At 39.7% G+C, this 12,169-nt stretch overlaps 1 pseudogene; it reads left to right on the top strand.

Annotated features, from left to right (window-relative positions):
* The first annotated feature begins 4,805 nt into the window (after window positions 1-4,805).
* Window positions 4,806-11,106, top strand: LOC6620920 (annotated as a pseudogene).
* Window positions 11,107-12,169: the final 1,063 nt, after the last annotated feature.

Genomic DNA, 12,169 nt, shown 5'->3' with positions numbered 1-12,169 from the left:
GAGGACTTGGGTGTGGCACTTGTGTGTGACGGCGTCGCCGGCTGGCGAACCCTGGCAACATACGCAACAACAACTTTTACTTCAGCAACCACCAAAGCATCAGCAGCCAGCCAGCATTACAGCAGTCTCAGTTAACTCAATTAAATTGAAATTATAATATTGTATTACCGCCTACACGAACACGTCCCCACGAATCCTGTACATAGGCTCGACAGTTCTCGATACCATTATTCATTTTTATTTAAAGCGACGCATAAGAGTGCGATGGTAGAGCATGAGCAAGTGCCGCATAGAAACCATATATGTGTTAGTGTACATTTACCCGAGATGCGAATCGGCAAATCTACATTTATAAGAGTACGTAGTTAAATGAAATGGAGTCGATCCATCGATGGGTGTCTCACACGCGCCATCGTCTATTCGATGGAATAGGGTAGTAGGGCAGCGCGTCTGAATTTTTATAAGCATATGTATATGTACATGGATGCAGAAACTTGAGCTGAACATAACAATAATGAGCACGTAGTTAATTAGTTTATCCTCGGCTTAGTGATCGACATGATCAATTTGAAATGGCATTAGTAACTCTTAAACACGTAACCTGAAATAGAAAAGCGAATGCTTTTCTATAAAGTAAGAACCACAAGTGAAAGTATCCTTAATTAAAGCATCCGCCTCAAAAAAATCGTATTGTTCAACATTAAATAGTAGAGCAAGCGCAAAATAATTGCAGCTTTATCAAATAGATAAATGTTCAAGACACAGACACACCAAATTTGGCACTTTATCAAGACTAGAGCCACACAAAATTTATGAAATTTTTCTGCCCTATCACGTATATATAATTAAATGTTTGCAATACTCATATGTGAAAAAAAATATAATTTTATTTCACTGAATGATTACAATTTTTTATTTTTGTTGAAGAACACCGACCGATTACAATTAGGTCTTAAACTGAAATCATCTGTTTATTCTGATTTGATTGACGTTCAAGCCTCGGTATCGAGCTTTTCTGATATGAACTTTGGACTTAAGGGATCTGATCAAGTGAAGAAAAAGAGCTTTGGAGTTGCTGACTTTAATTGTCTTTGGATTTCTCTTGGATTCAAGTGCATTCGCTCTTGGGTACAAGTGCTCTTAGATTCTACACTCTTACACAAGTTTTGTTTATTGAAATCTAATACTTTTGTTTTAGGAACTGCGAGTCCGAGCTTTGAACGTGGGAACATGACCATGGGGTAAGGGCTTAGGCAAGGAATGTTTAAATTAGGGGACGGATCTACCAGTGGGTGACTTTTTTGGAGTTGGGAATTTTCCACTCAACCCGGTCTTTAGGATCATATGACAATCTTATTCTTATCTGGAATCCAATAGGTACATCCGGAGAAGTGTAGGGTGTATTTGGGTGTGCATGTTGTATGTGTGTTAGTTTGTAGGCATGTGCTTAAGTCTTAGGGACTTATGGATATGTCACTTAAATTTGGATATAGCATAATATTGTTTCCTAGTTGAATATATTCATTGACATTAGTTTCTAGGTGCGGATGTTCTTCTTTTTGTTTACAATATATACAGAGTCAAACTAATTATCATTACATTCCTAGACTAGTAATTGCATACCTAACTCTATATCTTCTATGTATTCTGTGAACTGTTGTAGGTTGAATATAAGTATTGCAATTTGTTGGTTTTGTTCTTTTTCTAACTTGAGCCTATTTATTATGTCAATACCTCTGTTGATTATGTTGACAATCATATTTAGATCATGGGTTTTTACGGAGTCTTCTGACATGTTATTAATTTTTTCTTCAAGCTCTTCCCTGTCGTCTTCATCTAATGTACCGAATAAGTATTTATAAGCTTTCCCTACTACGTTTAAAAGACCTCTTTGGCTTCGCTGAATAATTCTTAAACCATTTACTTCCCAATTTAGTTTATCGCCTAAATATTGTATCTGTGGTACATTGGGATAGTCATTTGCTTCGGTTACTAGGTTTTCGAACATTAGCATTGTCTTTGTTATGTTTATACTCAAATAATGGTATTCGTAGGTGGTTGGAATTTCCATTGTTCCTGTTTTGAATTGCTGCAATTAACGATGTTGATAAATGATAATATGCAACTAAGCATTATTAGGAATGTGCTGTGTGTCTTGCTCTTCATTGGTCTGGAATTATCGTATTTACTCTTATTAAACTTTTTCTGTTTCTTAAACTTTGATTTATAATGAACGATTTTCCTGCCGCGGTTTGTCTCTTTAAAATGTTTACTGTCCACTTGTTCAATTTTTCCTGTCTTTTTTAATGGATTAGTGATTTTACTCTTTACAAGTGGAGCCTGTCTATATTTTATGTCAACTTCAAAATCATGCTTATTCTTATTAAGATATTCGATCTTATCGATTTTGTTTTGTTGTACGTCTGGTCTACCTGCATATAGAAAAATGTCCGCTGGATATCGTTTAGTCATATTTTGTTTGGTTTTGTGATTGTATAAATTAAGAAGATTATAATGGAAGGGGGACTACCCTTCTTAACTGCTGGCCTAGGGACTCAGTCAGTTTTATTTTAATAAAAGAATAACGGCTATTGCCGGAGTTGTTCTCATATGAGCTTGTGCTCTTTATTCAATGAGGCTTCAAAACGAACTGAAATATAAAATGATTCTTAAAGCTAACAAAAGAATCGCAGCGGCCACACAAATATGCTGTGATTGCCGTCCGCGCACAAGTTTCCGGCCCAATGCTGGGTCAGCACTTTTGACGTTTTTATATCATATTTCGCACACTGAGCCAACTGTTCTAGTACGTTGGCTTGTGTTAACTTATACGTATAATATTTTTTCGAATTTTGTACACCTTTCTTAAATATTTTGTTCGTTTCCAATGATTCTTAGTTTTTCGCTTACGGTCTTGTGAAATCTTTCTATGTCGGATACACCATTTTTACTAGTTGTTACAGAAATTTCAACACCTTCGGATCTTAACCAGTTTTGCAAAGCTATGCACATAAAAGCGGAATCTTTGTCCGCTTTAATTTCCTGTGGCTTTCCCATGTCATTGAATATTTTGGTAATGGCTCTTTTCGCTTCTAGGCAATCTCTACTTTTTACTTCTACTAAATTTCGAATAAATATCAATACAAGATAGGAAGATTTGTTTTCCCGGAAGATAAAAATCTATCACGTACTTTTCCCTTGTGTTAAATATTTCGGAAGTTGTTTCGTATGTCAATTTTGTGTCTTGATGTTCTGTTTTTGCCAGATTACATATTTCACATTCATTGATAATACTGTTCAATAGCGCTCTAAGGTTGGGACACTTTCCAAGCAAATGGAAATCAGCAATCATAACGATGATTCCGAAGCCTGGAAAGCAACCCACTGAAGTAGATGCATATAGGCCCATTAGTCTTCTACCCGCGCTAGGGAAAATGTTGGAAAGGGTAATATTAGAACGCATCCTCAAACTTCCAAGCGTGAGCCAAGCTATTCCAAAGTGGCAGTTCGGTTTCCAAAAAAAGTCATGGCACTCCAGAACAGCTTCACCGAGTGACAAACTTTGCTTTGGAGGCAATGGAGGACAAGATGTATACAACAGCTGTATTCATGGATATACAACCAGTCTTTGATAGAGTTTGGCATGATGGTCTTCTAAGTAAGCTTAACACCATTTTGACGCCACAGCTATTTCTTCTTATCAAAAGCTTTCTATCGAACAGACAGTTCAGTGTGGTTGTCGATGGCGACAAATCGTCTACGCGTACAATCTCAGCAGGCGTACCCCATGGCAGTGTTTTAGGCCCGACTCTTTATTCGCTGTATACTTCTGATATGCCGGATTCCTGGTGCTGTACAGAAGTTGAAGACGAAAACGTTCTTATTGCAACCTAAGCGGATGACACCGCGGTAACGGTCAGGAGTACAAGCATAAGTGATGCAACCAGGGGCCTACAGGAATATGTGACGGCCTTCGAGAAGTGGGCAACGGAATGGAATATCGGCATTAATTGCAAGCACATTTGCTTGCGTCACATTCACAAAAAGGCCTTTGAACTGCTCTGGAATTTCCATGCTCGGCTCCACCTTCTACAAATACCTCGAGGTGATTTTGGACAGAGACTAACGTTTCAAAGGCATACGACTATGATCAAGAAAGCAGTACTTTCAAAGGCTGCAAAAATGTCGTGGCTTTTATCACCGAGAAACAAACTTTCATTGGCAAATAAAGTTCGCCTGTATAAATCCATCCTGACCTCAATTTGGAAGTATGCGTGGCAAGTATACGGAATTACGGCCGGAACTAATCTGAATAAAATAAGAGCTGCTCAACGTAAAGTAGTTAGATCACTATGTAACTCCCCCTGGTACATGTGAACCAGAGATATAGAAAGAGATCTTAATATTCCAAAGATAGGCGATGTATTGAGGACCCATGCGGAAAGTTATATGCGGCGACTAGGTTCCCACCCCAACACCCTGGCGAGAAGGCTTATCCACCCCCCGAGAAAAAGAAGGCTCTCCCATCGAGATTATTATAATTATTTTTTCATAAAATAAAAAAAAAAACAATTAAATATTGTTAAAGTAGTTTAAATTGTAAAGTAACGTATAAGTAATGTATATATTGGTATGCCTATGCTGTAGATTCCAATTATTAAAATTTACAAAATAAAAAACTTTATATTTGATTTGATAGGAGCTGCTAGTGTTTACAAAATATAAAACAGGCCTTGTAATAAACGTCAAGTTCATATACATTGTCAGTAGAATATTTGGAGCTTCCAAAAGCCAATCTACTGATTCTGGCACCATACCATACCTTTCAGGCCTTTGTGCTGTAATATAGAAGTAGCCCCGTGAAAACGCACTCAACTGCATTCGCTGTCGTAATTTAATTGAATTTAAGCGGAGAGCAGCTCTCGCGTTCGTCTAGTCGCGCTTGGTCAGTCGTGAAGTGACAGTGTTTGCAACTAAAATGGATTATGAGCCATCCGAAAAGATCATTGGTAATTTAATTTCCCTAAGTGGTACTGCGCTACTCTTCCCAAACCGTTGAACTTTGTTCCTTTTCGAGAAGATCAGCATATTAATGCAAATTTTTTTCGTCAGGTCGCTACCATGTCATCCGTAAATTGAGCTGGGGCGACTACTCTACTGTTTGGCTGTGCTGGGACTTGCATGCAATGAGATATGTGGCAATTAAAATTTTCAAGTCGGCACCGGACTTGGCCAAGACGATAAGGGACGAAATAAAGATACTCAAGACGGTGCGCGAGACCGATCCATCGAATCCACGCCGTCGCAAAACCGTCCAGATGCTGGACGACTTCAAGATCACCGGCCTTAATGGCACCCATATTTGTATTGTGTTCGAGATGCTGGGTGACAATCTCCTGAAACTCATACGGAAGTCCCCATTACGCGGTATTCCACTGGCCAACGTCAAAGCTAGTACCCGCCAGGTGCTAGATGGTCTTGACTATCTTGACAGCATGAGCTGAACATAACAATAATGAGCACGTAGTTAATTAGTTTATCCTCGTCTTAGTGATCGACATGATCAATTTGAAATGGCATTAGTAACTCTTAAACACGTAACCTGAAATAGAAAAGCGAATGCTTTTCTATAACGTAACAACCACAAGTGAAAGTATCCTTAAGGATAATTAATTAAAGCAGCTTTATCAAATAGATAAATGTTCATGACACAGACACACCAAATTTGGCACTTTATCAAGATTAGAGCCACACAAAATTTATGAAATTTTTCTGCCCTATCACGTATATATAATTAAATGTTTGCAATACTCATATGTGAAAAAAAATATAATTTTATTTCACTGAATGATTACAATTTTTTATTTTTGTTGAAGAACACCGACCGATTACAATTAGGTCTTAAACTGAAATCATCTAATTATTCTGATTTGATTGACGTTCAAGCCTCGGTATCGAGCTTTTCTGATATGAACTTTGGACTTAAGGGATCTGATCAAGTGAAGAGAAAGAGCTTTGGAGTTGCTGACTTTAATTGTCTTTGGATGTCTCTTGGATTCAAGTGCATTCGCTCTTGGATACAAGTGCTCTTAGATTCTTACACAAGTTTTGTTTATTGAAATCTAATACTTTTGTTTTAGGAACTGCGAGTCCGAGCTTTGAACGTGGGAACATGACGATGGGGTAAGGGCTTAGGCAAGGAATGTTTAAATTAGGGGACGGATGTTTAGTCTACCAGTGGGTGACTTATTTGGAGTTGCGAATTTTCCACTCAACCCGGTCTTGAGGATCATATGACAATCTTATTCTTATCTGGAATCCATTAGGTACATCCGGAGTAGTGTAGGGTGTATTTGGGTGTGCATGTTGTATGTGTGTTAGTGTGTAGGCATGTGCTTAAGTCTTAGGGACTTATGGATATGTCACTTAAATTTGGATATAGCATAATATTGTTTCCTAGTTGAATATTTTCATTGACATTAGTTTCTAGGTGCGGATGTTCTTCTCTTTGTTTACAATATTTGACAATAATTTTCTAAGGTATATTTTTAAGCTTATATGCTAAATACAGAGTCAAACTAATTATCATTACATTTCTAGTCTAGTAATTGCATACCTAACTCTATATCTTCTATGTATTCTGTGAACTGTTGTAGGTTGAATATAAGTATTGCAATTTGTTGGTTTTGTTCTTTTTCTAACTTGAGCCTATTTATTATGTCAATACCTCTGTTGATTATGTCGACAATCATATTTAGATCATGGGTTTTTACGGAGTCTTCTGACATGTTATTAATTTTTTCTTCTAGCTCTTCCCTGTCGTCTTCATCTAATGTACCGAATAAGTATTTATAAGCTTTCCCTACTACGTTTAAAAGACCTCTTTGGCTTCGCTGAATAATTCTTAAACCATTTAATTCCCAATTTACTTTATCGCCTAAATATTGTATCTGTGGTACATTGGGATAGTCATTTGCTTCAGTAACTAGGTTTTCGAACATTAGCATTGTCTTTGTTATGTTTATACTCAAATAATGGTATTCGTAGGTGGTTGGAATTTCCATTGTTCCAGTTTGGAATTGCTGCAATTAACGATGTTGATAAATGATAATATGCAACTAAGCATTATTAGGAATGTGCTGTGTATCTTGCTCTTCATTGGTCTGGAATTATCGTATTTACTCTTATTAAACTTTTTCTGTTTCTTAAACTTTGATTTATAATGAACGATTTTCCTGCCGCGGTTTGTCTCTTCAAAATGTTTACTGTCCACTTGTTCAATTTTTCCTGTCTTTTTTAATGGATTAGTGATTTTACTCTTTACAAAGTGGAGCCTGTCTATATTTTATGTCAACTTCAAAATCATGCTTATTCTTATTAAGATATTCGATCTTATCGATTTTTTTTGTTGTACGTCTGGTACCTGCATATAGAAAAATGTCCGCTGGATATCGTTTAGTGCTATTATGTTTGGTTTTTTGATTGTATACGTATAATATTTTTTCGAATTTGGTACACCTTTCTTCAATATTTTGTTCGTTTCCAATGATTCTTAGTCTTGTGAAATCTTTCTATGTCGGATACACCATTTTTACTAGTTGTTACAGAAATTTCAACACCTTCGGATCTTAACCAGTTTTGCAAAGCTATGCACATAAAAGCTGAATCTTTGTCCGCTTTAATTTGCTGTGGCTTTCCCATGTCATTGAATATTTTGGTAATGGCTCTTTTCGCTTCTAGGCAATCTCTACTTTTTACTTCTACTAAATTTCGAATAAATATCAATACAAGATAGGAAGATTTGGTTTCCCGGAAGATAAAAATCTATCACGTACTTTTCCCTTGTGTTAAATATTTCGGAAGTTGTTTCGTATGTCAATTTTGTGTCTTGATGTTCTGTTTTTGCCAGATTACATATTTCACATTTATTGATAATACTGTTCAATAGCGCTCTAAGGTTGGGACACTTTCCAAGCAAATGGAAATCAGCAATCATAACGATGATTCCGAAGCCTGGAAAGCAACCCACTGAAGTAGATGCATATAGGCCCATTAGTCTTCTACCCGCGCTAGGAAAAATGTTGGAAAGGGTAATATTAGAACGCATCCTCAAACTTCCAAGCGTGAGCCAAGCTATTCCAAAGTGGCAGTTCGGTTTCCGAAAAAGTCATGGCACTCCAGAACAGCTTCACCGAGTGACAAACTTTGCTTTGGAGGCAATGGAGGACAAGATGTATACAACAGCTGTATTCATGGATATACAACCAGCCTTTGATAGAGTTTGGCATGATGGTCTTCTAAGTAAGCTTAACACCATTTTGACGCCACAGCTATTTCTTCTTATAAAAAGCTTTCTATCGAACAGACAGTTCAGTGTGGTTGTCGATGGCGACAAATCGTCTACGCGTACAATCTCAGCAGGCGTACCCCAAGGCAGTGTTTTAGGCCCGACTCTTTATTCGCTGTATACTACTATACTGGTACTTCTGATATGCCGGATTCCTGGTGCTGTACAGAAGTTGAAGACGAAAACGTTCTTATTGAAACCTAAGCGGATGACACCGCGGTAACGGTCAGGAGTACAAGCATAAGTGATGCAACCAGGGGCCTACAGGAATATGTGACGGCCTTCGAGAAGTGGGCAACGGAATGGAATATCGGCATTAATTGCAAGCACATTTGCTTGCGTCACATTCACAAAAAGGCCTTTGAACTGCTCTGGAATTTCCATGCTCGGCTCCACCTTCTACAAATACCTCGAGGTGATTTTAAACAGAGGACTAACGTTTCAAATGCATACGACTATGTTATATGCGGCGACTAGGTTCCCACCCCAACACCCTGGCGAGAAGGCTTATCCACCCCCGAGAAAACGAAGGCTCTCCTATCGAGATTATTATAATTATTTTTTCATAAAATAAAAAAAAAAACAATTAAATATTGTTAAAGTAGTTTAAATTGTAAAGTAACGTATAAGTAATGTATATATTGGTATGCCTATGCTGTAGATTCTAATTAATAAAATTTACAAAGAAATAAACTTTATATTTGATAGGAGCTGCTAGAGTTTACAAAATATAAAACAGGCCTTGTAATAAACGTCAAGTTCATATACATTGTCAGTAGAATATTTGGAGCTTCCAAATGCCAATCTACTGATTCTGGCACCATACCATAACTTTCAGCCCTTTGTGTTGTAATATAGAAGTAGCCCCGTGAAAACGCACTCAACTGCATTCGCTGTCGTATTTTAATTGAATTTAAGCGGAGAGCAGCTCTTGCGTTCGTCTAGTCGCGCTTGATCAGTCGTGAGGTGACAGTGTTGCAACTAAAATGGATTATGAGCCATCCGAAAAGATCATTGGTAATTTAATTTCCCTAAGTGGTACTGCGCTACTCTTCCCAAACCGTTGAACTTTGTTCCTTTTCGAGAAGATCAGCAGATTAATGCAAATTTTTTTCGGCAGGTCGCTACCATGTCATCCGTAAATTGAGCTGGGGCGACTACTCTACTGTTTAGCTGTGCTGGGACTTGCAGGCAATGAGATATGTGGCAATTAAAATTTTCAAGTCGGCACCGGACTTGGCCAAGACGATAAGGGACGAAATAAAGATACTCAAGACGGTGCGCGAGACCGATCCATCGAATCCACGCCGTCGCAAAACCGTCCAGATGCTGGACGACTTCAAGATCACCGGCCTTAATGGCACCCATATTTGTATTGTGTTCGAGATGCTGGGTGACAATCTCCTGAAACTCATAGGGAAGTCCCCATTACTCGGTATTCCACTGGCCAACGTCAAAGCTATTACCCGCCAGGTGCTGGAGGGTCTTGACTATCTTCACACGTGCTGCCAGATCATCCACACGGACATAAAGCCCGAGAATGTCTTCCTGTGCGTGGACGAGCCTCATGTGCGCTCACGCTCCGTGGAGAATACATCTTCGGCTACGAATGGACCGCATTCGAATCTAACCCTGCCAACACTTCCTCCGACGCCGCAAGCAAAGCACAAGGCTAAACAGGATCCGGCGTTAGAGGAATGCAATGTCAACGTAAAGATCGCCGATCTGAGCAAATCTTGTTGGGTTAATCATCACTTGACTGAGGACATTCAAACGCGCCAATATCGGTCACTAGAAGTTATTATCGGTGCGGGCTATAACACCTCTGCGGATATCTGGAGCACTGCATGCATGGTATTCGAACTGGCCACCGGTGACTATCTTTTTGAGCCACACTCCGGCGAATCGTACACCCGCGACGAGGACCAATTGGCCCACATCATCGAGCTGCTGGGTCCAATACCGCGGTACATTTTGTTAAACGGCACCTATGCGGCGAAGTCGTTTACCCGTTCCTGCGAGCTACGAAATATCTCGGGCCTTAAGCCCTGGGGCCTAATGGACGTTCTTCTGGAGAAGTACGAGTGGTCGCAAAAGGATGCGGCGTCATTCGCTTCGTTCCTTAAGCCCATGCTCGAGCTCGATCCGAACAAGCGTGCCACCGCTGCGGAGTGTCTGCAGCACCCGTGGCTTAGATAAGATACGATGCAACCTGGTTGTTGGCTGCGCGCCACCCAGCCAGCAACAGCAGATGTAGGGGGAGCTCTAGCAGGAACCGGAACAGGAAAAGGAACAAGAGCAATAGCACTAAAAGGTGGATCACCGGCAGTAACAGCAGACGGAGAAGTTGGCAGGGGCTATATAGAATCTTCGGCATCGGTGGCTACTTTGGCTTCCATCTCATCAATTGCTTCCATATCGGCTGCAGCAATGGCGGCACTGAACGACCTTATTTGGTTGCACCCTTCGTAACCACAGCCTCAGCACCATCCACTCCACATCCCCACGCATCCATTTCGACAAACACGGCCAGCACAGTGCCAGCTACACCTACACGTCGTCGCATCGCTCCCGAAAACGATTTGGACTTGGTTAAGGACTTAAGTGTGGCACTTGCTCAAATAGAGGACCCGCAGACACCCACCAAGAACAAATCGCATCGCTTTTTCTGGCGCAAGGCACTGCGACGTGTCTTCCAGCGTCGTAAGTGGCGTCGCCGGCAGGACTTGCCCCGCTGGCATCGTCCCGCCCGTCGCTGACGTCGTCGCAACCTGGCTGAGATGCATCTGCGCCTGCTGTGCAAGATCCACTGCGTGCAGCCCGCGTGGCCCTGCTCAGCTGCATCCGCTGGCGAACCCTGGCAACAACAACTTTTACTTCAGCAACCACCAAAGCATCAGCAGCCAGCCAGCATTACAGCAGTCTCCGTGATCCAGTTAACTAAATTAAATTGAAATTATAATATTGTATTACCGCCTACACGAACACGTCCCCACGAAACCTGTACATAGGCTCGACAGTTCATTTTTATTTAAAGCGACGCATAAGAGTGCGATGGTAGAGCATGAGCAAGTGCCGCATAGAAACCATATATGTGTTAGTGTACATTTACCCGAGATGCGAATCGGCAAATCTACATTTATAAGAGTACGTAGTTAAATGAAATGGAGTCGATCCATCGATGGGTGTCTCACACGCGCCATCGTCTATTCGATGGAATAGGGTAGTAGGGCAGCGCGTCTGAATTTTAATAAGCATATGTATATGTACATGGATGCAGAAACTTGAGCTGAACATAACAATAATGAGCACGTAGTTAATTAGTTTATCCTCGGCTTAGTGATCGACATGATCAATTTGAAATGGCATTAGTAACTCTTAAACACGTAACCTGAAATAGAAAAGCGAATGCTTTTCTATAACGTAACAACCACAAGTGAAAGTATCCTTAAGGATAATTAATTAAAGCAGCTTTATCAAATAGATAAATGTTCATGACACAGACACACCAAATTTGGCACTTTATCAAGATTAGAGCCACACAAAATTTATGAAATTTTTCTGCCCTATCACGTATATATAATTAAATGTTTGCAATACTCATATGTGAAAAAAATATAATTTTATTTCACTGAATGATTACTATTTTTTATTTTTGTTGAAGAACACCGACCGATTACAATTAGGTCTCAAACTGAACTCATCTTATTATTCTAATTTGATTGACGTTCAAGCCTCGGTATCGATCTTTTCTGATATGAACTTTGGACTTAAGGGATCTGATCAAGTGAAGAGAAAGAGCTTTGGAGTTGCTGACTTTAA

The sequence above is a fragment of the Drosophila sechellia genome, unplaced genomic scaffold, assembly GCF_004382195.2.
Source record: "Drosophila sechellia strain sech25 unplaced genomic scaffold, ASM438219v1 Y_28, whole genome shotgun sequence".
NCBI classification, from domain to species: Eukaryota; Metazoa; Arthropoda; class Insecta; order Diptera; family Drosophilidae; genus Drosophila; species Drosophila sechellia.
Note: the sequence above shows the minus strand (reverse complement) of the source record. Positions and strands in the feature narration are given on the sequence as shown.